This window comes from Bidens hawaiensis, unplaced genomic scaffold, assembly GCF_021521415.1.
Source record: "Bidens hawaiensis isolate Kalapana, Puna unplaced genomic scaffold, B.hawaiensis_p1.1 tig00008655_1, whole genome shotgun sequence".
Classification (NCBI taxonomy): domain Eukaryota; kingdom Viridiplantae; phylum Streptophyta; class Magnoliopsida; order Asterales; family Asteraceae; genus Bidens; species Bidens hawaiensis.
This window is the reverse complement of record NW_027491625.1, coordinates 799,584-827,344: the sequence shown is the minus strand read 5'-3', so window position 1 is coordinate 827,344 and position 27,761 is coordinate 799,584. Positions and strand designations below refer to the sequence as shown.

Here is a 27,761-nt window from a genome sequence, read left to right as displayed (position 1 = left end):
ATTTGGTATTTAATTAAGAGGACAAAATAATATACAACTAACAATTTACATTTATAAGGAAATAAATACAGAATGTAAATAAAGAAAGATAACAAATTAAATTATTAATCCAAAAATCATCCCCAATGCTCATGGATAATAAATATAAATCTACCAATTCTAGTAAAGTAAAATAATTGTGACACGTGTCAGTTTGTGGTTAATCCTTACAATGTTTTTCCCTCTAAAACTAATTATCAATAATTATTCACTTTCTTTTACAATCCATATATATATATATATATATATATATAGAAAATGGTTAAAATAAAAATACATAGTTTTGTAGAAATAGTATGAATAACACAAAATTTAGAGTTAAGAAACTATGTAGTATAAATCCTTAATTTTAGAAAACTGTTTGGTTGTTTAAAAACTACCAATCTCAACCATTAGATCATAAATCCAATGGCCTAGATTGATTCTTACTCTTTCTAGAAAACTATTTCTTTTTATTATAACTCACCCCTATATATATATATAACATTATTTAATTATTCATTTTTCTTTAAACTCTCTTTATATTCTAATATTTACATGTTATCCTTCTATACATTGTTAAAATATATTTCACAAAATACTTGGTGAAATCCAAGAATCAACAACAAACTATGTTTGTTAAATATTGAAAAGAATATAATTTAAATGTTATCATTAACATATTATAGTGTGTTTATTATTGAAGATTGCAAAAAAAAAAAAAAAAATTAAAAATTAAAAAATTCTAATATGCTTTCAATTTACGAAGTAACTTTTTAATCATTAAAATATAAATATATGCTTAAAAGTTGATCCATTTTATAAAAATAAATCTATTTATCTATTGGTTTTTTGTTATATTGTCATATAAAATTTTAAATTATAAATATATTGTTTAAATCTATCTATTTATTTTTTCGGTTAATTTAGTAAACCATACATATATGTGTTAATTGTAAAGATAGTATATACCTATCACTTTCAAATATAATAATATATGTCTTAAATATAAGGATAATATATACCAATCACTTTCAAATATAATAAAGTTTATCATATTTAGTTTCTTAGGTTTTTTTTATCAAGGATTGCTTAGGGTTTTTTGTGAAACTTAAATTTGATGTTACCACTTAAAAGTTGGTAAATAGATCGTTTCATATAAATTAACTACATTTGGCTCAAATTTGTTACGGGTAAAATAAGGGTACTCAGAATATTTTTAAAAATTTGAGAGTGCAGATAGATTTATCGTCAAAATTGTTACGCGTTCAAAGTTTTGACTTGAAAATGTAAAAAGTTAGAATTTTAAATATGACTGAGTTTCGAATTTATTTTTAAGGACATTTTTGAATATAGTCAAAAGATTATGGATTTTGCACATCGAGTATTTTTCCCATTATTATTAAATTTTAAGAAAAAATGGCAAACACTTCCGGCATGTCACCTCTAGACCTATCAAGTTCTAACTTTTATCAAATTAGATATCTTTGTGTCAGCATTGACTTTTCATTGAATACTGATTAGAATGTTGTATGTGAAACATGTCGTACAAAATTATGCTCAACTGAAGCAAAACATTCACAAATTGAACGAGTTAACCTGTTATTTTTTTTGTCAACTGCAAAGTCGAGAAACCTCTCAAACTTATCAAAATCTTTTTTATAGCGTAGCTCAAAAATATTATTATATGAGAAAATATTCTCTGAAATTGATTTGTAACCAAATTTCTTTCAATTATACATATATGACATTGAGAATAAATTTTCAATAGAAGGAGTGTTCTTTGGTATGTTTTTGAGGGTGTATTATTTTTTTTGGGAAAATCATTTTGTGATATAAATAAATTCAATTTATGTATAATGATACATGTATAGATGTAATACATTTTTCCATATACCTTTGTATTGTTTTATTTGTAACTTAATTATTTAAATCATCCCGTGTGCTACACGGGCTTTAAAGCTAATATATAATAAACAACAAAAAGAAACAAAAGCTAAGTTGCAGACCTCCCAATCAGTTCACCAATATTCTCTTGAGTCTTCTTCTTCTTCTTCTTCCCGGCAACGAGTTACTCCCAACCAGAATTTAGTTTGTAGAGGAGAGATAATTCAAATGGCAAGGAGACGTGTTGATCATAAAGTTGAAAAATTACCTTTGTTTTTTTCTATATATATAAATTTTTTATAAATGTATAATTTAGTTACTACAAAACGATTACAATAAAGTGCTAGGCAAACAATAAGCTACGCCGCAACCCACTTTGTTTCAGTTTTACCCTTTCTTGTACTACTATCAATTAATAAATTGATTTATTAACCACCAAAAGAATCTTACAATCTCATCCATAGATTAAAGTCAATCAACAACTAATACATAGTTTTTATAACCCAAGTGGGTTTTCAATCTAACCACATATATATTATCAACTTGTGTTCCGACGACTATTGGACCTGGCTACTTAACTTAATTCATGGATAAATTGACATGCCAGATTCCATCCTTCACGCGTTCATAATATCTCAAACGTTGAAACGTACAGTTTATTTCAACCCAAACACCTCTCTCTTTCTCATGGCGGGGCTAAAAATGTCGCAACACCTCAAAATAGAACTCAAAGAGATACTCGTGGCAACCGAAAATTTCAAAACATGTATCGGGAAAGGTGGATTTGGTACGGTGTACAAAGGGGAACTAACAGTGAACGGTGGACGTACCATTGTGGCTGTAAAAAGGTTAAGTGAGCAATTTGGACAAGGGTTAAAGGAGTTTTTGACAGAAATTCATTTGCTCACCGGCCAAGATCATCCAAACCTAATCTCTCTTTTCGGTTATTGTGACGAGGGCAAGGAGAGGATTCTTGTTTATGAATACGCTGCATGGGGAAGTTTGGATCGGTATATAAGGCGCAATGACTCAAAACACAGTATTCTTACATGGGTCAAAAGACTCAAAATATGCGCTGATGCAGCTCGTGGGCTGGATCATCTTCATAGGCATGTCGGAAAGCATCAAGCCGTAATCCACAGAGACGTCAAAAGCTCAAATATTTTGTTAGATGCGAAATGGGTGGCTAAAGTTTCTGATCTTGGGTTGTCCAAATTAAGCTTTGCGGGTTTAGATAGAAGTGGAGTTATATCCAGGCCTTGTGGTACACTTGGGTATTGTGAACCAGAATACTTTTCTAGTGGCATCGTGAAGAAAGAATCGGACATATATTCTTTTGGAGTGGTGCTATTTGAAGTTCTGACCGGGAGGCTCTGCTTCTTTAAAGAGAAAGATGGTTTCATGCTATCAGCCAAATTGGCCATGGACTATTATGAAAAGAAGAAATTGGAGGAGATTATTGATCCGCGTATAAGGGAACATATGAGCCCGATCTCCTTGGAAAAGTTTTCAAAAGTTGCATATGAATGCTTACACAATGATCGGGAACAACGACCTCAAATGGATGTTGTTACTAAAGAGCTTGAAGAAACCCTGCAAATCCAGGTAAGTTAAACAGATCTAGTTAATGTCTTTGTAAATTTAGTACTGTAAATTTCATAAATGTGACTTTTGATGAGGATGGAATATGATCATCATGAATACTGGAAGATAAAACTACCATATGAAGGCGACCCTGTATGTTTCAATAGCCGATAGACATCTCTTGAAAACATGGTACATACTATAATGCATGTTAAACTTTGAGAAAGTGAATCAAAAACATGAATTTTTTCTAAAAATGATAATGAAAAAAAAAAATAGACAGAATTACAAATTTTGTCCTTTAAAAAAAGCCAAATTACGGTTCGTGTCCTTTTCTAAGTTTCCTTGCAGGCGGTGTACTTTAAACTTTTTTTTTCTACACGTTATGTCCTTTACGCTAACTGGGTTAGAAAAACTCAGTTAAATGCCCTCACGTGAGACGCATGTGAGGGCATTTTTGTCTTTTCACCTGTACCTGCAACTTCTTCAACACACTCTTATAACATTCATCTTCTTCACTCACTCACTCTCTCTCTCTATAACATTCATAAGATTCAGAACTACCACCATCACCAACCAGCCACCACATGCCACCACCGCCATCACCACCCATCACCTGCTGTTGCGACCACTAATTTCCACCGGCAGCAGAAGGTTGAAATTGAATAGAGATTTGGGAGGCCACTAAAGATCCAAACCCAAACCCTAAATCATTTCACTGTTTGCAAACCCGTCAATCTATGGAGCCGTTGGTGGATGTGCGTGTATTGAATCAGAGCCGTTCATGAATTAGGGGTTGGGTGGCGGATGGTGATTAAGGGTTTGGTGTGGGTTATTGGGAAGGATGACGTGGAGGGTTTGTGGTGGTGGAGGAGGGAGGTGACGGTGAGGAGTGGTACGGCGGCGGTGGTGGTTTCAAAAACCCAGTGCTGCTGCAAGGGGTGTCACTGGGAAACCGAGGGTCGCCGGAGCACCTCCTATGCCTTAAAAAAGATCATCAGAACTTGCCCCATCGGAGAACACCATCGCCAATGACTCAGACAACCACCACAACCGCCACCTAGGGTTCTGATAGGGAACCCGGTAACAAATCTGAGATCCCGGTAACAAATCTGAGATCCGGTAGCTGTGGGTTCTGTTGGTTGGTGTGTGGCGGTAGCTGTGGGTTCTGATAGGGAACCCGGTAACAAATCTGAGATCCGGGTTAATATTTTAGGGTTTCGTGGTCGATTTAAAAAGTTTGGGCTTCGTGGTGGCAGTTGCAGGTGTTGGCTGTTGTGTAGTGGTGGTTGCGGTATGGTGGTGTGGTTGTTTCTGGTGGCCGGAATTTGGTTGGTGTGTGGCGGTAGCTGTGGGTTTGGGCTTCATGGTGGCCGGAGTTTTGGAAAAGGATGGGTCGGGTTCGGGTGATAGGGATACGGGTTTTGGAAAAGGATGGGTCGGGTTCGGGTGATAGGGATCGTTTGCGGTGGCCGGAGTTTATGGTGGCCGGAGTTTATGGTGATGGTGGTGGCTTAGAGAGAAAGAAGAGAGAAAGGATAAAATTACAATTATGCCCATCACATGTCTGGCACATGTCATACTTAACTGACTTTTTCTAACCCAGTTAGCGTAAAGGACAAAACTTGTAGGAAAAAAAAGTTTAAAGTACACCGCCTGCAAGGAAACTTAGAAAAGGACACGAACCGTAATTCGTCTTATTTTAAAGGACAAAATTTGTAATTCTGTCAAAAAAATATTAATAAAACTAATACGTTGAACCTAGAGTATATATAAACTCATGGTTCCAATCCTATACTAACTCAAATACATAATTTGAATCTAGAACAAATAGAATTAAATAAAATAATACCAACTCATTGGATAAGATTAACATATCTTATAATAATTAATTAATTATTATTATAATAAATTTTCTCCAAAATATTAGGAGCTTTCAATCTGATTTAGTGTTAGAAACGTTTAACACTCATTATCTAACCATGTCACACATGAAAAAACTCGACTCAAAATATCCCGTGACTCAACGCAACAGGTCACATCTTCTCGCTTCAGCTCAAGTGTTCAATTCCAACACTCCCTATAGATTCATACTTGTTCCTCTAAGGTCCTTCACATCCCACAACACTCGTATCTCTTTGGACTTGATTTTTTATTGACTCGTCACACGTACTTCACACGAACTTGTGTCTCGATCGGTTGTTCCTTAATCCACCCGGAATCTAGACATATTCAACTCTCCTCCAAATAACAACCTTGTCGCTTGCCTTGATCATCTTCGACGCTCTCCTACGAACACACAATTCGTACACGCCGTTTCAGCCCCCTTAAACTACCTCAACACACATGGAGATTTAACCATCCCGATACACAATGATTGCACATTATCACTGCCCGACACATGGAGATCTAATCATACCGTGATGGCACATCATTAGTGAAACCTTCAACATGACGAAAAACAAAACAAAGTTGACACACAACCTCGTTGCACTCTGTTATACCGGTTGGCCTGAACCACCTTTTAACTCCATAACCGTCACTGCTTCACCACTGAACCATTGTGAATTGGTTATATGTCTCCTTATACTTGTAAACTTTGACACAACAGAGCCGATGATTAATCAAGAACTAATCTTAACCAAGAGAACAAGGAAAGCTTATTTGTCAATGATAGGGATAAATTGTTTAAATATAACCGAGTGGAGCCAATGAATTCTGGAACAACTTGCCAATGAAAAAACTTTGCCACTTCAAAACCCATGTTACCGTGCAACCCATGGATACAATTCACCAAAATCTTTAGATCATCATTATTAGTTTATCAAACTTTTCGACCATGATTATGTCATATGTTAATTTTCTTTGCCGATCAAAGGTTGTTACTGCCGTTCTTGGTTCACTTCAACTAGTTCTTGGCAACACTCAATAGAATTGATACTGCGATCAGAAGATAGACACATTTGATCAAGAACATACTGCGATCGAAACTTGGACACATCTTTGTTTGATCGTACCTCGATCAGAACCAGGACATACCTTGTGCGATCGGAAACTTACCGCAATTGAAACCTGTACACATCTTCGTTTTATTGAAAACTTACCACGTTCGGGACCCGGACACACCTTCCTTCGATCGGTTTTTTGATTTAAACGAACTAAAACAGCTGGCCTCGCTTCCTTCGACTTCAATTGGTTCAATCACTAACCCGACAAACATGTCACAAATCGTTTACGATCGGAACCCCGGTTCCTCGGGGTTCCTCATGTTACTATGATCCTTTTTTTCTTTCTTTTTTTAATTTCTTGAATAGTTTTTTTTATGGACTTCACCTTATTAATTCGCGTGATAAGCTCAACCACAAATGTAATGTACGGAATACGCTCGAGTGTAACGTACAGATCACTCATAGCCCGTAGCACTATTAAAGCGGCAATAATTATATTTATTTCAATTTATAACGTAACAAGTACACAATCATTCATAAATAAAAATAAAAAGAAAAACTTCATCGAAACAATAAATAAGTTATAAGTTCTTTATTCCAATAGCCTAAGGTATACTAATGATCTTCATCTCTAGCATGCCATCAATTCAACTTGTAGCACGTTGAAAATAATATATTTGTCAACAATTAAGTTGGTGAGTTTTCATAAGTTTTTGAGTATACATATATATAAAAGGCACGATTCAACATTCGTAATGCAAAAAATATTCAAGCGTAAAGTAAATGAAATCAATTAATGGCGTCCTCCTGTTCCTGTAGCCGAAGCCGTAGTAATAGGGGAAATGAGAACCACCTTACGAACAACTGAAGTCGTAACGTTAGACGGCGCAGGTACGTCCCGTCGGACCCTCCCGCTATGTGTACGCGTTTGCAAGAATAGTAAACTCGTTGCAAGAATAGTATTAACATGTATGCTAATTGTTAATCAGTTTATAAACAAGCACATAACTAGAGATAAAACTTGTGACATGCTACACCCCAAAAATATTAAAATCGTTAAAAATGGGGTTATGAAGAACTCACTTGGAATGAGAAACATGGAAACGAGGTGATGGTAATGATTAGAGCAACTAGTTGGTCCCGCGAGAAGTCCCGACAATTTGTCCTAATTACTAAGGCGTAAATGAAATAAATACTTAAACGAGATACGCAAGCAAGACACAAGAAAAAATTGGTTTGTAACGGATTTGGGAATCGTTAAATTGGAAAAATTTTAGTTAGTTTAAGTGTTCTTAAAAGTCATTATTATTATTATTATTATTTTTGTTGTTATTATCATGGTAAAATATATAGATTTATAATTGATTATATATAGGTACCCGAAAACGTTTAACGAGAATTTATCTTAGAAGGTTAATGGTGTTTAGCTCGTTAAACAAGTGTAAACAATATTAAGTTTTAATATATTTAAAGTTTTAATTGAAAAAAATAAACATAATTAACCAAAATATGGAAAACTAAAAAGAAAAAAAAATATATTACAAAACCAGACCAGGGGGTTCGAACCCACGCCCCTGGCTGGGTCTTGGGTTTTAATGTGAAGTGCACTGCCAACTCGGCTAGTGTCTAACTCATTAAGATCATGAAACAGAAATATATATATATAACAATAACTCAGATTAATCCTAAATCTATTATAAACACTAAATCATATCGAATCCAATTGAAGATTATATACCTGTCGATTAAAATTGACAAAGGGATTTTATCAAACGCCCATATCCGAACCCAACCAATATATTGATTACCTAATATGATGAAGGATTGAAGGAAAACAAGAACTAGGGTTTCGGCTTGAAGACGAATTCAAACGAGGTCTGTTTCTGTTACAACGGTGCAATTAGGGTAGGGGTTTGTTTCGTGATAGAGAGATGGTGGTGTGGAGCAGTTTAATTGAGTTTTGATCATGTATTTATAGGCTAACACGTTCAATTTAAACCCGCGTTCATAGTTAACGAAAATGATTCGTAATTGATTCGGTCTAGTTGTCCACTACGCATTATACCATAACAAGATGGAGCGTGCATGTTAAGAATCAAACTATGTAATCCAATCCCGTGATTTATGGGTCAAAAGGATAAAAATATAACTGAAGGGGGGGGGGGGGCTGTCGGCGACGGGGAGAAGGAGCATGGGAGGGAAAAAGTTTTCTTATATTGCTATAAGGGCCCTCAAGATTGGTTTGGTGATCAAATGCGGTGAATAGTATAATGTAGGGGCTAAAAGTGCACATAACAGATACTTTAAACAATTTAAAATATGCATAAGTATAATAAAGACAAAACCAAAATATGTAATTAATAATTGGACGTTTTTATTAAATATAAGGATCCGATTACAAACGGGAATCAAACGGACACAAACACGACACCGAACTTGACGAGTGTCACAACATTCCCAACTTTTAGGAAATTTCGTCCCGAAATTAGGAATTAACATCCGTAGCAAAACGATGCGGATACTTAGACTTCATTTGGTCTTCACGTTCCCAAGTGACTTTCGTACCGCGCTTAGATTCCCAACGAACCTTGACCAATGGATTCAGCTACGCTTGGTTTCCTTATACATTCGATTCACTATTTCCACTGATCTTTCAACAAAGTGCATTATCTTATCGATACGTACCTCGTTGAGAGGGATATGAAGGTTCTCATCAGCTAGACACTTTCGAAGGTTCGAAACATGAAACACGGGATGGATGCCTTGAAACTCTTGCGGGAGCTCGAGGCGATAAGCAACATCTCCGATTCGTTCAAGGATTTCGAATGGACCAACAAAACGGGGGGCTAGTTTACCCTTCATACCGAAACGGACTACTCCTTTCCAAGTTGAAACCTTAAGGAGGACATGGTCGCCGACTTCGAATTCCAAGGGTCGTCGTCGCTTATCAGCGTAAGAATTTTGGCGACTTCTAGCAGTAAGAAGATTATTACGAATTTGAGCAATTTTGTTGGTGGTATCCTGTACCATTTCGGGTCCAGTGAGCTGAGTCTCACCATCTCATTCAACAAATAGGAGAGCGACATTTACGACCGTAGAGTGCTTCGAATGGAGCCATTTTAATGCTCTAATGATAACTATTATTGTATGAAAACTCAACCAACGGAATATGAGTATCCCAATTATCACCAAAATCAAGCACACAATTTCTTAGCATGTCCTCAAGGGTTTGAATGGTTCTTTCAGACTGACCATCCGTTTGAGGATGATAGGCGATGCTAAGATCTAGACAGTTTCCAAAGCGGTTTGATGCGAATTCCAAAAATGCGACACGAAACGACCATCACGGTTAGATATAATACTCAAAGGTATACCATGGAGACAAACAATCTCGTTGACATAGATCTGAGCGAGCTGCTTGATCGAAAGCTTTTCCCGAATGGGAATGAAATGGGCTAGTTTGGTTAATCGATCGACGATTACCCAAATACTATCATGCTGCCTCTTGGTGGTTGGAAGTTTTGTGACGAAGTCCATCGTAATGTTCTCCCACTTCCAGACTGGAATAAAAGGTTGCACGAGCAGACCAACAGGTTTTTGATGCTCGGCTTTTACCTTAGCACATGTTAAACATTTTCCGACATAGATAGTGATATCTTTCTTCATGCCGGGCCACCATAAAGTAGTTCGAAGGTCGAAATACATTTTATCCGCACCGAGGTGGATAGAATATCGTGACTTCTGAGCTTCGTTCATTATAAACGTGCGAAGATTGTCACGATCTGGGTCCCAAAGGCGGTTTAGAAAATAGAGCAAACCATCACACTTGGTTTCGAGTTGGAGTTCAGCACCACATGACATATCTCTGTACATATTGCCTTTAGTGACAGAGATGTGTTGGGCCTCAAAGATACGTAGCTGAAGATCGGTTTGGATAACAACACTTAGAAGAAGAATGCTTTTGACATGAGTTTTGTGACTAAGGGCATCAGCTACTACGTTTGCTTTACCGGGATGGTAACGTATTTCGCAATCGTAGTCACTAAGAAGTTCGGCCCAGCGTCGTTGCCTCATGTTTAAATATTTTTGGTCAAAAATATGTTGGAGACTCTTGTGGTAGGTGAATACCACACACTTCGTTCCATAAAAATAGTCTCCAAATTGTTTGCCCTCGGGAAGTTCCACCAACTTCCATATGTGTAACCTTTTGAACTGATTCAATTCCTCATGCATGGATTCAACCCAACTAGGTTTTTGTAAGGCCATAACATCACTCTTTTGTTCAATTTGGGATATGAAACAGGAGTAGAGACAATCATTAATTTCCCATGTTTGACTACGTGTGGAAACTCCTGCCTTGAGTGGACCAATAACATTCTCAATTGGATGATCATATTGAATGTTTGTAGGAATCTGATAATTTGGCACTGGTAGTGTGACTGGAAGATTTGAAAACGTGCATATGTGGAAATATACTCCCCGGAGGAAGAACTGTGCATGTCAGAAGAGCTTGCAAATATTTCATCCGAAATTGGTTTTGGGAAAATATAACTTCCAATGTTTGATGAACGAGTTCGCTATTGCTTCAACATCAACTTAGGTTGTACAAACTGGTCAATTAAAGTGCTTCATCATACAATCTGGTTGGATCAATACTCAACATCGTTGGCTTATGTATTGTTGTGGTTGTCACAACCTCATCTTCTTCATCCTCATTGAGAAATGGACCAGTAGTAGCTGAAACAACATATAGGAAAACATTAAATGATTTAAACAGTTCATGATAGTCAAATAACCAATCTAGACTAACTCCTGCGTCGGTCTCGTTTTCCTCTAGCCAGCACACATCATATGATTCCACAATCTGTTTTGTGGCCTTGTTTTAAACTCTATAAGATGTACGTCCAGCGTATCCAACGACATAGCAGTCATCGACCTTTGAGTCAAACTTCGGTGTCACTTCCAAATGCAAAAGTGTGCAAGGACACCCGAAAGCGCCAAATGAGCAACAGTCGGTTTGTGCCCATAAGGCTACTCATAGGGTGTCTTCAAGAGTCTTTGTTGATGAGCCCCCTATTCTGCACATAGCATGTCGTGTTGATTGCCTCAGTCCAAAAGAAAAGAGGCAATTTTAAATCACACAACATCGTACGAGCAGCCTCAATCAAGGTACGATTTCTTCTTTCAGCCACTCCATTTTGTTGTGGTGTTCTTGCAGCACTATATTGGCACTTTATACCCTTTTCAGCAAAAAGGTGATTCAAAAAAACATTTTTGAATTCAGTGCCGTTGTCACACCGTATCCCTTGACCTTCAAGTTGGTCTGATTTTCCATCAACACTACCATTCTCTTAATTAGCTCTGCAGTCTCATTTTTGTTAGAAAAAAAAAACCCAAGAATAACATGAGTAATCGTCAATAATAACTAAGTAATAAGAATTACGATAAGTAATGAGCACACTAACAGGACCAAAAAGATCCATATGAAGTAATTGAAGTAAAGACTCAATATTGTTGACAAGCTTAGGCTTGTGAGATTTACGGTGATGTTTTCCTTGAGCACACGCCACACATTTTTTGAAGGTTATAAAATCTTTAACTGGCAAGCCACTAACAATGTTGTTTTTAGTAAGACAATTCAAGTTTTTGACATTTGCATGACCCAGACGACGATGCCAGAGCATGGCATTTTGTTCCGACACTTTTGAAAATAAACAGATAATTTGTTCATGAACATTTTGGTTCATGTCAATCATGTATGCATTATCTTTTCTTTGTGATCGAACAAGAACCAATTCTTCTGGGTTGACAACGCCTGGTTTCAAAATAAGACATTCTTTGTTTGTCAAATGAGTTGAAAAACCTCTGTCACAAATCTAAGATACACTTAACAGACTGTGTTTCAACTCATGAACATAGTTCACATCGTCTAACTTTAACACACCATTACTTACTGTACCTTTCTGAGTGATCTTTCTCTTCTCTCCTCCCGCAAAGGACACATACCCACCATTAATGGTTTGAATGCCATGCAATTGGGTGATGTCTCCTGTCATGTGCCTGGAACAGCAACTATCAACATACCATGGTATGATGATAATTCTCCATAGTTGCTCCTGCACAAAGTGCGGGATTAGTTAGATTTACGTACCCAGTACATAGTAACACCGGGTAAACTGATGCATCTATACATGCCACTTGTTGCCATGTCATGTCCTCCATGTTCTCAAATAAATTTCTAGAGTTAACACAAGAATATATAGGGGACTGGTCCATTATAGTTTTAGGCAACCATCTGTAATTAGGTTAGGTTTGAGTACCTTATGATCAACACATGTGGGTTTTCTGACTTTGGCTTTTGGAACAGACGAAGAACAAATTTTTGGTCCCTTGGTTGATTTAAGACTCAGGCTTGGTTTTGGGTCCGAACATGACCTTTTATCAGGTTTCTTTTCCATTGATAGTTTATGATGTTTAGAACCTTGATCTGCACGTTTACGGACGTTCCAGTCACCCTTAGAAGAGTTTGCCTTGGAGGGTTTTCTGTTAAACTGATTTTGAAACCCTTGCCTAGGCATACTCCTTTGTCTTCGTCCATAATAAGGTATATATTGATGATATGGACAGTTTCTGGCTATGTAACAAGGAGTTCCACAACAGTAGTAAGATTGCTTCTTTTAATAAAAGTCATTACTGTTAACTCCTAGTCTCATATGTTTGTATGAACCAGCTTGATCTTTATTAACTTGTTCCTTATTAGTTGTTTTACCAAAAGAGCATTTAAAGTTTCACATTCTTTTACAAATTTTGGAGCAACATATTTGTTAGTTATCACAGGTCTACCAACATTATTATCAGTCACACCACTAGTAAAAGTAGTTACATAAGGTATAAGCACAAAGTTTTTGCTCTTAAAAACATAGCCTACACAAACATTAGTTTCAACGGAACAGAATCACAAACAGTTTTTATTTTGTTTATTTATTAAATCAAGTAAATCGTCTTCGTCCTCTAACGACCACTCTTCAACTAATACTTCATCTGCACATGAAGAAAAGGCATTAGAATCACCCTTATTAAAAAATACAGGCTCAATGGGTTTGAGGGAGCCCTTTCCCACAACATCATTGCAACCTTTTTACCATATTGCAAATGTTGTATCATTTCCTCTTCCTTTTTTGTCATGGGAAGAAATGTATAATTAGTTTTGAAAGGAAGAGGAACTTTATTAAACCCAAGACCTGCACCCTTATTATCTTTAAATTTTAATCGATGTTCAACTATATTATAAACTATCGTGCTAGACACATCAAATTTTTTAAAATTGAGGTTGGTACTTTCAAATTTAGCAATTAATTTTGCAATTTATAACTTAGATGCGTCTAGATCATCGGTTAAAGTTGCTATTTTCTTTTCAGCATCAAAATAGATGCAACCTTGTTGACTTAAATCAGCTTTTAGTTTAGAGATATATTTTCGTTGAGCTTTTTTCTTTTCCTTGTATTTTTAGCTCATGAGCTTTATAGGTGTTATTGGCCCTTTGAACATCCTACATTTGTCTAAAGGTGGTTTCATTATGAAGTCTATACATTTCAACTTTATAAGCACATTCAGAAGAACATAGTTTAGTTTTCACCTGGTTGGAGTTTGGAGTAGAAGTTACCATGAAGGCGAATTGGAGTTCCTTCATCAGATCCTCAGTCTAGTTTTCCACTTCCACATTTTCAACTTAAGCCAAATTAGCCAATTCCTCTCCCAAGTTGAGTGCCTTCATCTGATCCTCCCATCCAAACGGTTGTACAACCATAGCCTTTTCACTTTTTAACCCAACTCCTCCGCCTTGCCCTATTGGTACCATGGCCCTTTCTTCATTCGGTTCTTTGGCAGTATTTGTGCACTCACGAGCAAAATGACCGGGCTCGTGACAGTTGTAGCACCTCATCTTTATTTTGTCGAATCCCACCCTTTTTGTTGTTGGTGATAGCCCAATTATTCTTACCAGTCTTCTTGGTGAAGTTCTTTTCCCTGAAGACGGCCATGACCATTTGCCATAAAATCCATCTCCTCAACGTCTTCAGGATGAATTTGATCCAATTCAGCAAAACAAAATCAGCGGGGCAATGTCACCAACAAGAAAAGCATTGTAGTAGTTCATAAAACCTGTTATTAGGGCGATGTTCTCCTCAGTTTCCTTAGAGATGGAAGGAATCTGAGAGGCAGGCTTGGGTGATGAAGCATTAGTATTGACATATGCCTTTGAGGGTGTTAGGGAAAACCGGCTTGAGCTGGATCTTGATCCGCTTGTTCCATCTTGAGCAGAGAAGGCGGTATTGGTGGATGGACTATAACCAGCAATGTTATAAGAGCTAGCGTGATTTATGGCACGTTGTTTGTCATCCATATCATATGAGTTAATAACGACCTTCATCTCATTGACAGTTAGTCTAATTAAGTCCTCTGTTTTCTTGATCAATGCCACAGTCAAATCCAAGCTTTGAGGAAGAGAATTCAGCAAATTCTGATTGACCTCAAGTCCTCAAGAAGGGTTAGCTCAATATTAGCATATCTCATATTGGTCACGAGCCTGGTGAATCTTTGTAGTTGAGCAAAAAGAGATTCACCCAAGACGTGGCAGTACATATTGAACTCATGTTTCAACAGATCTCGTCTACTCTACTGCATATCCTCATTTCCCTCAAAATTATCTATAATGACTGCCCATAGCTCTTTAGCCGACTTTGCATCTCGAAGACCAATAGCAATATCCGGGGATAATGCTAGAGTGAGAGTAGAAAAGGCTCTCACATCATCTTCTACCACCAAAATCTTCATTAGTGAACAGATTTTCTGGTTTGGGAGCCACAGTCCTCTCATCATCGTCCAACTTATAGGTCACCAAAGTGGACCTTTCAGAATGCTTCTCCAATCCTTGGAGTTTAACCCCTGGAGTCATTCATCTTCATGTATCTTTCAAAATTTTACTTCCACTCGTCGTACTCATCAGCAGATAACAGACGAGGAACACGAGTTATGGTACCCATCACGGAATCAAGCTTCTGATGAATGTTGGTGCCAATTGTGACATCCTTTGACTCCATCTTAACCAAAAACCCACTTTTTGACCGAAAACACGGTGCGGAGAGTAGATCCGGCGGAGAACCCTTAACCAAGAACTAGTAACACCGAGAACACACCTAGAACCTTTGAATTTTACTGAAAACCCAAACCTGAGCCGTAAACACTTGCTGAACCGAGAACTCATTTCCAATATCCTTTTTCACCGAGAACCAAGTCTTGCCGAGAAGTATGTTTTACCAAGAACCCAGTTTGACTTGAAAAATACTCAAAGTTTCGATAAACAACCAATGAATATCATTTCTTCGTGTTCTTCGGTTTCAGCAGACTTCAACGATCAACCGAGCAAAATCACCCCAAAACTTCGAATTTAACACCTTGAAAAAAAAATCCAAAAATCCATTTCTTGAATTCGTTGATATCGCAACCGAGCTTAGAATAGGTCTATAGGCTTTGATATCACTTGTAAGTCCCGATATGGATCACTATAATGCAATATCAAATAAACACATGATTGGGCGGAATCCAAACACATGATGAATCAAGAAATAGATGAAAAGAACACAAACACAAGATTCAAAGCAGACGTTTATTACAAAAGTCAGGTACTTAATCTCACAATACAAAACTGATTACACTTTTAGAGAGAATAAAAATATATGTGTCTAACCTAACAAATGATAAAACCATAACTTATATTGGTTAGTACAAGCCACACAGGCCAATCTAAACCCGCTACTCGTCAACTAAACAAAGCCATAAACATTATACAAAGCATAAACCACAAAATAAGTCCCAACAACTGTAGTATGATTAATGGGTGTCTTGAACTAATGTTCAATTCAATGGCTGTATTTTTCTGCTCCAGTTTGAGTTTAAAGCTGAAATGAGTATTAAATTATGATTAGACTTATTTAATACTCATAATAAATGCTTATTCGGCCAAGTGGGAGAATGAAAGAATAAAAATAATATATATATATATATAGGTATTGGATTATTTCAGAAGTTTTTTTACAGCGAGAAGTGCGAGAAGTGAATGTGTAACTCTATTAATCCCAAATTTCACTCCATTTCTTACCTACACAACATTCAAATCTACCTACACACATACAAGCGTACCGAGCCACATTCAAACCTACATACCTACATACATACATACACCTATACAAAAATACGTACCTACACACGTACATACGCACCTACACAATAAGAAAATGGAGTGAAATTAGGGATTAATGGAGTTACACCTTCACTTATCGCATTTCTCGTTATAATATCACTTCTCGCAAGATTCATCCCCTATATATATGTGTGTGTGTGTGTGGCCAAATTATCATTTATATTATATTAGATCTAAATATTAGTTATACTTTATTTTATATTAGTTTGGTAAATATTGATGGGCCATATTACCTTTAATTAACTAATAAAGGGTTTCCCTTTGTGCATATATAAAGAGAGATAAATATTAACATCATAACCTAATCACACACACATAACAATTTTGTGTGCCTCATCTCTCTTAAATCGGGTTCCTCTCAAGAACCCTAACACCATCATTAACTATACATCATAAATGGGAACTCGATCAAGATGACAAACATGTCGACTACATCATACTCTGCTGCGGTTACTACTCTCCATGATGTAACATGTTCATAGGTTTAATATTTATCATGTTTTCTATTGCTTACATGAAGAACTGATCAACATGCAGATCTGTTGTATATTAAAAATCCAACTTAAAGAGTAGTGTTTGCATCGAAATAGATGGCAAAAGTGCAACAAGTTACACAACCAACGCCATCTCTGAGAATCCTTTAAAGATTTGGGGCTTGGGACGAACATAAAAAGAACATCTGAAATCACGCTTTTAATTATGTGATATATAGTTTGACAACCTTACCAATTGAGTTACATTTCCAAAGCCTAATACAGACCAAAACAAAAAAAAAACATAATAAAAAGTTACAAAAACAGCTCACAAATAGGAATTTAACACATGACCTTTGAGTCCATACACTACCATCTTTCCATTGAACCAGAGAGACGCTCCGTAAACTTATCTATTAAAGGAATATATATTATTTATAAATTATATATATTTTTAACAATTATGGGCCTTTTAAGAGAATGGGCCTCGGTCTTTCGATCTGGCCTTGGGCCGGCTCTGTACGCGACTATCCTTTTTTGAATAGCAACACAAAGAATTTTGAAAACCACATTTATAAATGTTAAGGTCAACCTTACTATTCATGACCCGTTGTACTCGACTAAGTAGCTCCACACCCCAGATGTAAGGTAACCAAAGTATCAAATACAATTGGTATAAACACATGTTGGTTGAAGGCATGCTCCCTCATGTTTGGTAAAAAAGACAAAAAGAACATCCCTAAAGAAAAGTGTTGTGGGAAGAAAAAAGAGGGCAAAATCACCCCCCTTGGTATTGGGGCGATTTGGGGGTGGGGGGGGGGGGGGGCAACATGCTTTTGTCGTCGGCTTTGGAATTGAATTTAATAATATAATAGTTGACAACGGTCAAATCCAAAAAAAAAACAAAAAATTAACCAACACACTATATATAAACCCACTATCTCAAACAACATAAATACCACATTCCCAACAAAAATACCAACTCTTTCAAACAAAAACACCTCATTGAATCTTCCAAATCTCCACACACCTAAAAAATGAATCCTGAAAACAACTCGAACACCCAATGACTAGATTCATATGCATTGCGGCAAATGGAACGAGACATCCAGTTCCTTTGCTCAATCGGCGAAACTGAAGCGACTGTAGAATTGGAAGAAAAACGAAAACAAAAAATACGGGAAGTATATGGCCTACGAAATTAGTTTTTAGTTTTAGTGTTTTTCTTTTTTCTTATTTTTGTTATGTAATTTTTTTGTTTTAATATTTGTTTTTAATTTAATGTTGATTTATTTATTTATTTAAGCTAATGAAGTTTTATTTGTTTAGTTAAATTATAAAAAGAAAAAAATAAAATGAGTTGGCGATGTGACCACTACACCTTAAAATGGAAATCGCCCCCTTGTTGTTGGCGTGGCATCACGTGTCAAAAATCGCTCCGCAATGTAACCCCTCCACTACACATAGCCTAACCAAATCGGTTATTGCCGCTGAAAAAGTGTGGTTGTGATGGTGTATTGTTGAATGATGTTTCTATATGTTTTCATGTCTTACTTGTTACTGAATCATTTAATTGTATGTATGAACTGATTTTTGTTTGAATATTTAGGTGACTTTTGAGATCTCAAAGATGAGTGTGATAGGGTTTGATATTGGGAACAAGAGCTGTGTTATTGCTTCTGCGAAGCGTAGTGGTATTGATGTGTTGTTGAATGACGGATTGAAGTGTGAGACGCCTGCTGTGGTGTTATTTGGTGATAAGCACAGGCGTATGGGTTCTGCAGGGGCTGCATTTGCTACTGCAAATCCAAAATCAACTATTTCTCAGATTAAGCGGTTGATTGGTAAACTATATATAGAGGTTGAGGAAGATCTTAAGCTGCTACCGTTCACGACCAGTGAGGGCCCACTTGGTGGTATTTTGATCGAGTTAGAGTACTTGAAAAAGAAGTGGACGTTTACACCAGTGGAGATTTTGGGGATGTTATTCAAACACTTGAAGCAAGTAACCGAGAAAAGTCTTCAATCGATTGTTATCGACTGTGTGATTGGGATTCCGTCTTATTTTTCGGACTTACAAAGGCGTATGTATCTTGATGCTGCACATATTGCTGGTTTAAACCCTTTGAGGTTGATTCATGATGGTACTGCCATAGCATTAGGTTATGGTATGTACAAGACTGATTTGTCTAACTCGAGCCCGACTATTGTCATGTTTGTGGACATTGGACACTGTGATACTCAGGTGACTGTTGCAGCTTTTGAACAAGGGGGAATGAAAATACTGTCTCATTCTTTTGATCAGAAATTGGGAGGTAGAGATTTTGATGAAGTTTTATTCATGTACTTTGCAACACAATTTAATAAAAAATACAAAATCGACGTGTATTCGAACGCGCGTGCTTCTGTTAGGCTTATGGCATCATGCGAGAAAGTGAAGAAAGTTTTGAGTGCCAATGCGGAAGCACCATTGAGTATCAAGTGTCTGATTGGTGACATAGATGTCAGAGGAATAATAACCAGAGTTAAGTTTGAGAATCTGTCATCTGAACTGTTGGAAAGGGTTACTCTTTGTTGCAGTACAGCCTTAGAGGATTCTCGTGTAACCGCTGATAAGTTGTATACTATTGAGCTTGTTGGTTCTGGGTCCCGCATACCGGCTATAACGAGGGTTTTAACTTCATTTTTCGGGAAAGAGCCAACGAGAACACTATATGCTAGTGAATGTGTTGCTAGAGGATGTGCTCTTCGTTGTGCAATGCTTAGCCCAAATCTCCGAGTTCGTGACTATAAGGTTTGTCTTTTAACTCATTTTGTGCAATGTTCGAGAATACAACATTATTGTATTCTTTTGTAATTTATTGGGTAGGTTCATTCTTGTTTAAATATGCATATTATGTTCGTAGGTTGAGGATTCGTTTCCATACTCCGTAGTAATTCCTTCACAACATGGAGAAATTATGGTTTTTCCAAAAGGCACTTCAATTCCAAACGAGAAGATATTGCATCATTCGGGAAAGATTCCATTTTATCTTCAAGTGGCATACGGTAAAAGTAAAGTTTTTCCTGCAGGAATATCACATATAATTGGTCATTTCGGGGTAAGAATCTCATATTTGTGTGCTCAGGCATGTTTAGGCTTGTAAACGAACTGAACGAACACGGGCGGGGCGTGATCGTGTTCGTTCGTCTAACTTTAGCTGAACAAACGACCGAACACGAACAATTAAATAAAGTTTCTTGTTCGTTAATAGAATGAGTGTGCTCATATTTGTTTATGTTTTTTCGCTAATAGCATAAACGAAGGGTTCACGAACTAAACGAGCGAACATAACTTAGCATAGATGAACTAACATCTATATATTGGACCTAAAAATATTTCAATTTCATAAAACTCTAAAAACTGGTAATGGCTTATAAAATATTAATGGATATGCAAACAATCGAACATATATATTTGTAAGCGAACAAACATAAATGAAAGTAAATGAATGAACGTAAAAGTATAAATGAACAAACGAGGTACGCGTTCTTGTTCGTTCGTCGAACATTTTAATGAACGTTCGGTTCCTCTACTGGCCTAGGCATGTTATAATATTGCATTGCCCAGTCATACCTTGATATAATTGTTAAATATTCCTTTAGATTGGTTCGTCTGGACGGTCTGATGCAGAAGATGTTAAGGTTAAATTTAAACTCAAGCTTAGCCACCATGGAATTGTTGAATTAGATTCCGCAAAAGTAAGCATTGCTTATTAGTATTATGCTAATGTCGAAAATGGGTTCTTTAAAATCACTACGATATTATCCTCAATTGTTTTTGTGGCTTCAGATGTTGGCTCATGACAATCATATGAGGAATCTACCGGTTTTTGAGAATTTAGATGTCTCGATAACAGATGATGAACTAGATGAAGCTATAGAGAAAGAAAGAATGTTGACAGAACAAGATACAAAGGTGGAGGAAATTAAGGAACAAAGAAACACACTCGAGTCATTTGTCTATGACATTCGTAGCAAGGTACTTGTTTTATTGGAATTATGGGTTAACTTTATTCAAGAACAAATTGGTAATAGAAACATGGAACAGACTCAATATGTCCAACCTGATCACCTACACGTAACGAACATATATTGATGGAAATTACCAACAATCACCCCCTAATTTCCGACTCGAAACTAGGAGATCTTCAACGCTGAGCAATCTTCTCATTTCATCAAACTTGATTCTCGCAAGTGCTTTTGTAAGAATGTCAGTTCGCTTTTCCTTGCCACTAATTTGCTCCACCACTAACAATGCCGACTTTACATCTAAATGATGTAATTTCCATCCTTCAATAGCTGCAATAGCAATTAGCATACGAACGTTTTTAAGTCTAGGTTGTTGCACGTAACCCTTTGCCACGAGTCTTACTTTATATTTATTAATTGAACCATTCGCGTTTCTTTCCACCTTGAAAACCCACTTCAATCCGATAGCTTTAGATCATCTTGGTAACTTGGTCAACTTCCATGTGTTGTTTCGTTTAACTGATTCGAGTTCCGTTTGTATACCCTTTATCCACTTCGGTTTGAATCTTGCTTCGCCAAAATTCCTTGGTTCACTTTCTTCTAACAAAAGAAGTTCAATGTCCTCCACTTCTGAACATAGGACATAATCATTGAACCTAACCGGTGCAATTGGAATTCGTGTAGATCTTCGTAAGTTAACTTCTGGTTCATTACGTGTGGCTGTCGCCTTGGTTTAAAAAAGCGCGCCTGAGGCGAGCCGAGGCGAGAGGCGACCTAAGGCGAGAGCTTCATCGCTTTTGCCTACTCAAGGCGAGCAATGTTCAAAAGGTGAGAGTGAGGCACTATTTTTAGGCAAAAAGCGGCCTGAGGCGAAGCCGAGGCGAACCCGAAGCGAGCGCCTTTCGTACAGATGTCGTTTTTATGCATCAAAATGTTGTAAAACATGTTTTTTAGGTTGTACATGTAGATAATTTATATATTGAATCATATGTAACATCTATTTATTGCTACATTTAGAGTTGGGATGCTAAAAACATAAGATATATATTTAAAAAAATTATATAAAAACCTTACGCCTCATATACGAAAAGCTTTCGCTTTTTGCGCTTCGCGCTTCAGTTTTAGACCTCATCGCTTTTGTTCGCCTCTCGCTTTTTAAAACCAAGGCTGTCGCTAAACCGATTGTTGTTGGTGACGCTAAACTGGTTGCCGCGTTGCTGCAATTAGTGACCAGAGTATCAGAATATGTCGCTAATCTGGTTGTTGGGTTGTCTGAATTAGTGACAGAGGTTGAAGTTGTTGTTGACTCTGTCAATGAGCTTGACAACAAAGCTGAATTGTCGTCACTAATTTTGTTGATTCTTGTAGGCTCGGTTACAACTTGACCAACTCCAGTACCAATAACTTTGTTCCAATTAACCCAAAATAAACTCGGTGCTAGCTCTGTTTCTTTATTGTTTTGCCTCAAATTAAACCAAACCCACGTCTTCTTCTCATCAAAAAACTCATCACAAGCTATCACAATCTTATGGGTCTTCGAATCAAAAAACTGGTACCCTTTAGACCCGGTCTCGACTCCGATATTCACTTAACTCCTCGAACGGTCGTCGAGCTTCTTCAATTGAGTTCCCACTATCTTTGCACACGTCACACAACCAAATACTTTAAGATGAGCAATATTCGGTTTCTTTTGTTTTAGCATCTCGTATGGCATTTCTCCTTCATGGCACGAGTAGGAATCTTATTCTTAATGTACGTTGCATGTCAGAATTGCCTCACCCCATATGTAATTCGGAACACCCATTTCTTTTAACATACTCCATGTCATATCCAATAAAATTTGGTTTCGTCTTTCAACTACCCCATTATGTGGAGATGAATATAGTGTCGCTAGACGTTTTTGAATGCCTTACGTGTCAAAAAACTGGTTGAACTCATGTTAGGTAGACTCACCACCTCGGTTGGTACGAAATGTCTTGAACTTTTTCCCAATGTCACTCTCAAACAATTCCTTAAATTTCTTAAAAGCTTCAAACGCCTCGTCTTTAACCTTCAACAAATACGTCCAAACGAATCATGAGTAACCATAGACTAAAATAAAAACGTACATGTTACCTGCTATTGTTGGAGGGGTAATTGGTCCACACAAATCACCGTGCACAAGTTCTAGGGCTCGAGTTGCCCTAAAATCCGCCAAATTAAGAAAGGATTGCCTCGTTTGTTTCCCAACCAAACAAGATTCGCATAACTTGTTTTCATGGGTTACGCTACACATCCCTTCAACCATCTCCCTACTAGACATAAGCTTTAGTGACTCAAAGTTCAAGTAGCCAAGCCTAGCATGCCACAACCAACTTGTATCTTCAATTCGGCTAAGTAAACTAATCAGTTTACCAATCTTTAATTGTATATGGTATAGCCGATTAGGGGAACAAATCACCTTCATCGATGTCACATCCTCAAAATCCACTAACGGAGTTTTACCGTCAGAGGGTGTGAACTAACAGGATCAGAATCATTAGTTATAATCAAACACCATAAGTAAAGTTTTCAAACCACGAAACATTTAAGTGTAAATAAGTGAGGAAGCGTAAATTCATAAACCAAGTGTTGCGTCACGCAGGACGACTTAAAACCCAATTAATAACAGTTTAAAAACAAGTTTGCAAAAACGATAGAGTTCAATGTAATGCATGTTCCTATACCGCGCACCCGCCTCGGCTACCTGAGAATAACATACTAAAAGTGTCAACACGGGGTTGGTGAGTTCACGAGTTTATAAATAAAGCGTTTGCGTTTGCGTTTACGTTTTGCATTTGCGTTACCAGATAATGTTAAATCAATTATATATTCATAGGTAGCTAACCTATAAAACAAGTATTACTAAGTGTTCGACACCGAAGCTGACTGTTTATCAATTGCCTTGCCACCATGTCTACCACGACCATGGAAAATGTGTTAGCCAAGATTACACCCACTCGACCTCCAGTCGAGTTTAGAGTTGGGTGGGGTTTGTCAAACCCAGTAGTACTACTCAACAATGACTCGCTATTATACAAATACTAAACGGTTCGATGTTATGAAGGACTTTAGTTGGTTCGTTTGCCACTTAGCCTTTACAAGTGATATATAACTAATAACAAAATCTAAAGCGTTTTGGAGTATGTTATCTCCCCCAAGTAAAAGCGTTTAAAAGAGTAAAAGGGGAACGTGAAACTCACTGTTTGCGAAGAATTCAAAAACAAGTCAACCAAGAGATGCGCGTCACAGAAAATCCTCACTAGCGTTCTAAAACAAGAATGAGATTTTCTAAGTGTTAGAACTATTATTGAGTCTCTAGACTCGGCACATAATACCTATGCATGAGATACGTTTCGTGTTTCGTTTGTGAATTGTGTGTGACTCAACAAACACATTGGGGATACGTTACATTTGTGAACAACTACTTACGTGTCAAGTATTAATATTGTACATTACTAGCAATTATTCCCCACAAGGGCAATTTAGTCTAAATCATGGCAATTATCTAACAACAAGTACGTTTCATGTAATTTCGTATAGTTCAGCAGCTAGTTTTATCAAGACATATTTCTACTTGAAAGATTACTCTATTCAACAGATCACAACATATCCATTAATTCACCAAAAATCGTCACAAAAGCACACATGAGTTAGGTTTCCAGAACTATTTTTATTATATTTTTATTCCACATAGTTTTCTCACAAAGACCAAAACATTACAGTAAACTCACAGCAGTCAAAATCATGCGCAACAGAATGATATTTGTTATTCCCGTTAAATGGTAATTTCAATTAATGCAAGACCAATTGGGTTAGGTTCTTAACTCAACATGTTAACTTCCAGAAGTGGAACCAACCCATTTGGTCTTGTAGTTTATGAGATATGATAATTTCAAAACAGCCTAACAGCAGACCTCACAATTCAGACTTGCACTTCAGTTTTGTAAAATAATAAAAGTTAACTTTTACACGTCCAAAAATTACAAACTTGGACTTTATAGAAACTAGACTCAACCTAGTACACTGTAGTGTTAATAATTTCGACCAATTACCACATTAACATTCAATTACAGTCGTCTAAACATAAACTTAACAATCTGTCCAGTACCAGTTTACATCAAAACTCAACATAACAACAATCTATGAACCATAATCCATGCATATAACACTCTAGACACAATATTTACCAACCATGCATATCAATCTCACATTACACACATAGTAGGGTTTTTCTTGAAAGTTTAAAATCAAAGAACAATGATTAACAAACAACAATAACACAACAAGTTATCAATTTCATTAGCAAATCATCATCAAGCATATAATCAAACCCTAACTCATCTAAATCATCAATTTCGTGAATTAGGGTTTTGATTAACCCATTCAATATCAAAATTAAACATATGGAATGCTTAGAGTAGTTGTTAATACCTTCCTAGCACCTTAATTCTTCAACCAAAAGCTTGAAAATCCTTGTGTGTATGTGTGTGTAGTGTGACGGCAGCCAAGAAGAGAGGGATTGGGGGGGGGGGGGGGGGGCGATCGGGTTTGGGAGGGAGAGAGGAGGTTAGGGTTTTTGTTATTAATTAATAATAATTATATTACACAATGGCCCCTCAACTTTTAGTTATTACTTTTCTAGCATAAAATAGCTTTTTGCATCTTGAGTTAATGTTCTACTCAATATTATCAAATAACACATTAGCCTAACATATAATTATCAATTACTTATTGTTTTGATGTTTGTCGTTTGTTCACCAATGGTTTGAGTCAACTCGTTTGCGTTTCGGTGCAATCCCGAAAGACTACATGTGTAGTGATTGTCAAGCGTCATTTAAAACCCTAGTTTAAATGAAATGAGATGTGCGTTATAGTTCTAGTGATCTTAAGTTTGAATTGACGGAGTTTGGATTAACGGAGTTAACCTGAAATTGACGAGTGTCACAATCGATAACCTACCTAGCCCATCATGCATCGTAAGGTAGTTATCTTTTATATTAATATCACACTTGTGTTCTAAGGCGTGGCCGAGACAAATAATGTTGCTTTTAAGACTTGGTATGAAATAAAAATCTGTAAGTAAGCGATGTTCACCGCTTTTAGCCTCAAATAAAATCGACCCCTTACCGCTTATATCAACTTAGGAGTCAACCCCAAACTTAACCTTTCCCGTGACACGATTGTTTTACCCGTCATGTGGTTACTCGCGCCGTTGTCCTAATACCATTAATCACCATTTTTGGACTCGTAGTTTCCGAGTATAACCTTCTTTTCATTCAAGAACACCGTTTCTTGAACACACTTAATCAAAAACATAGTAGGATCCCTTGTCTCGGATGCTTCAGCTTATTTGTTCGACGGTGGGGTTTCCTACAATTTAAAGCCGTAGTCAATCACCAATCTTCAATCACTCTGAGTCGAACACGACTTTGATCAGACACACTTTATTACTGGAAAAGAGCTTAACCTCTCTTATACCTTTTCAAGAACAAATTGATAATATAAACACAAACAAGCATACAAGATTTAGGGTAAACCTATCATATTATTATAAGGGATCTTTACATATATACTAGCTCAAAACTCAATTACAATAATCCCTCTTAATACCATTACCCTAATGATGGTTATGTATTTATAGGGTGTTCTAAACTTGGCTAACAAGTAATTATCAAATATAATAAACCCTAATTGCAACCCCATAAATCCATTACAACACTAATGAATTCCATGGGCCCAATAAGTCTAACATGATCACCTACACGTGAGGGGCCTATATTGATAGAAATTACCAACATATTTAGGCAAAAGTAAATTGTATATGGGCTCATTTGGGTCATCTCCAATCAGACAACTATCAGTTTGGGTCTACTTAAATTAGTAAACGGATCAAAACAGGTAACCATTATGAAACTTGTTTCTTAGAAGGGTCCAAGTGGGTGTGCAATACCCATGACCTTTCTTTGTTTCTCCACGTACTCGATGTCGCTGACACCATTGCTGCCGCCACCATTGGCACTGCTGCCGTTATCTAACATCATCGTTGCCGCCTCCACTTTCAACACCACCTCGTTGCCATCCCAACCGCCGCTAGCCACCATAAGAAAATATAAATGGTGAACATATTTTGGTACTTTTTTTTCTAAAACAACTCATTTCAACCCGACTCCATTTTGGCCAGTTGTCGTTTTTACCCGAACCAAATTATACGGGTTGCATATAAACTGACAGAATTTGTGTAATTTAGCTTTCTGGTGCCTACAAAAGCTTTGCCACAGATTCAGACAAGGAGGTAATCACTAACGAACTTCAAGAAACCGAAGACTGGTTATATGAAGACAGTGATGATGAATATGAACAAGACTATACTGGAAGACTTGAACATCTCAAAAAGGTGTCAATACAAATGCTACTTTAAGCTTTTAACTGTTAACTGTTGTATGTAACATTGTTTGTTTTTGTAGTTATTAGAACCGATTGTAAATAAATACGAGGAACATGCTATAACAAAAGCAAGTTGAACAAGCAGTCAACTCAAACCAAAGGGACCAACCAATGGAC

At 36.9% G+C, this 27,761-nt stretch overlaps 2 pseudogenes across 1 annotated transcript; both read left to right on the top strand.

Annotated features, from left to right (window-relative positions):
- The first annotated feature begins 2,607 nt into the window (after positions 1-2,607).
- On the top strand, positions 2,608-3,290 carry LOC143529701 (putative serine/threonine-protein kinase PBL22 pseudogene; annotated as a pseudogene).
- LOC143529739 (heat shock 70 kDa protein 16-like) lies at positions 2,620-27,761 on the top strand (annotated as a pseudogene). Its single transcript, XR_013134715.1, has 6 exons — positions 2,620-3,510; positions 18,778-19,962; positions 20,075-20,269; positions 20,814-21,189; positions 27,448-27,594; positions 27,665-27,761. The product of XR_013134715.1 is annotated as a heat shock 70 kDa protein 16-like (transcript).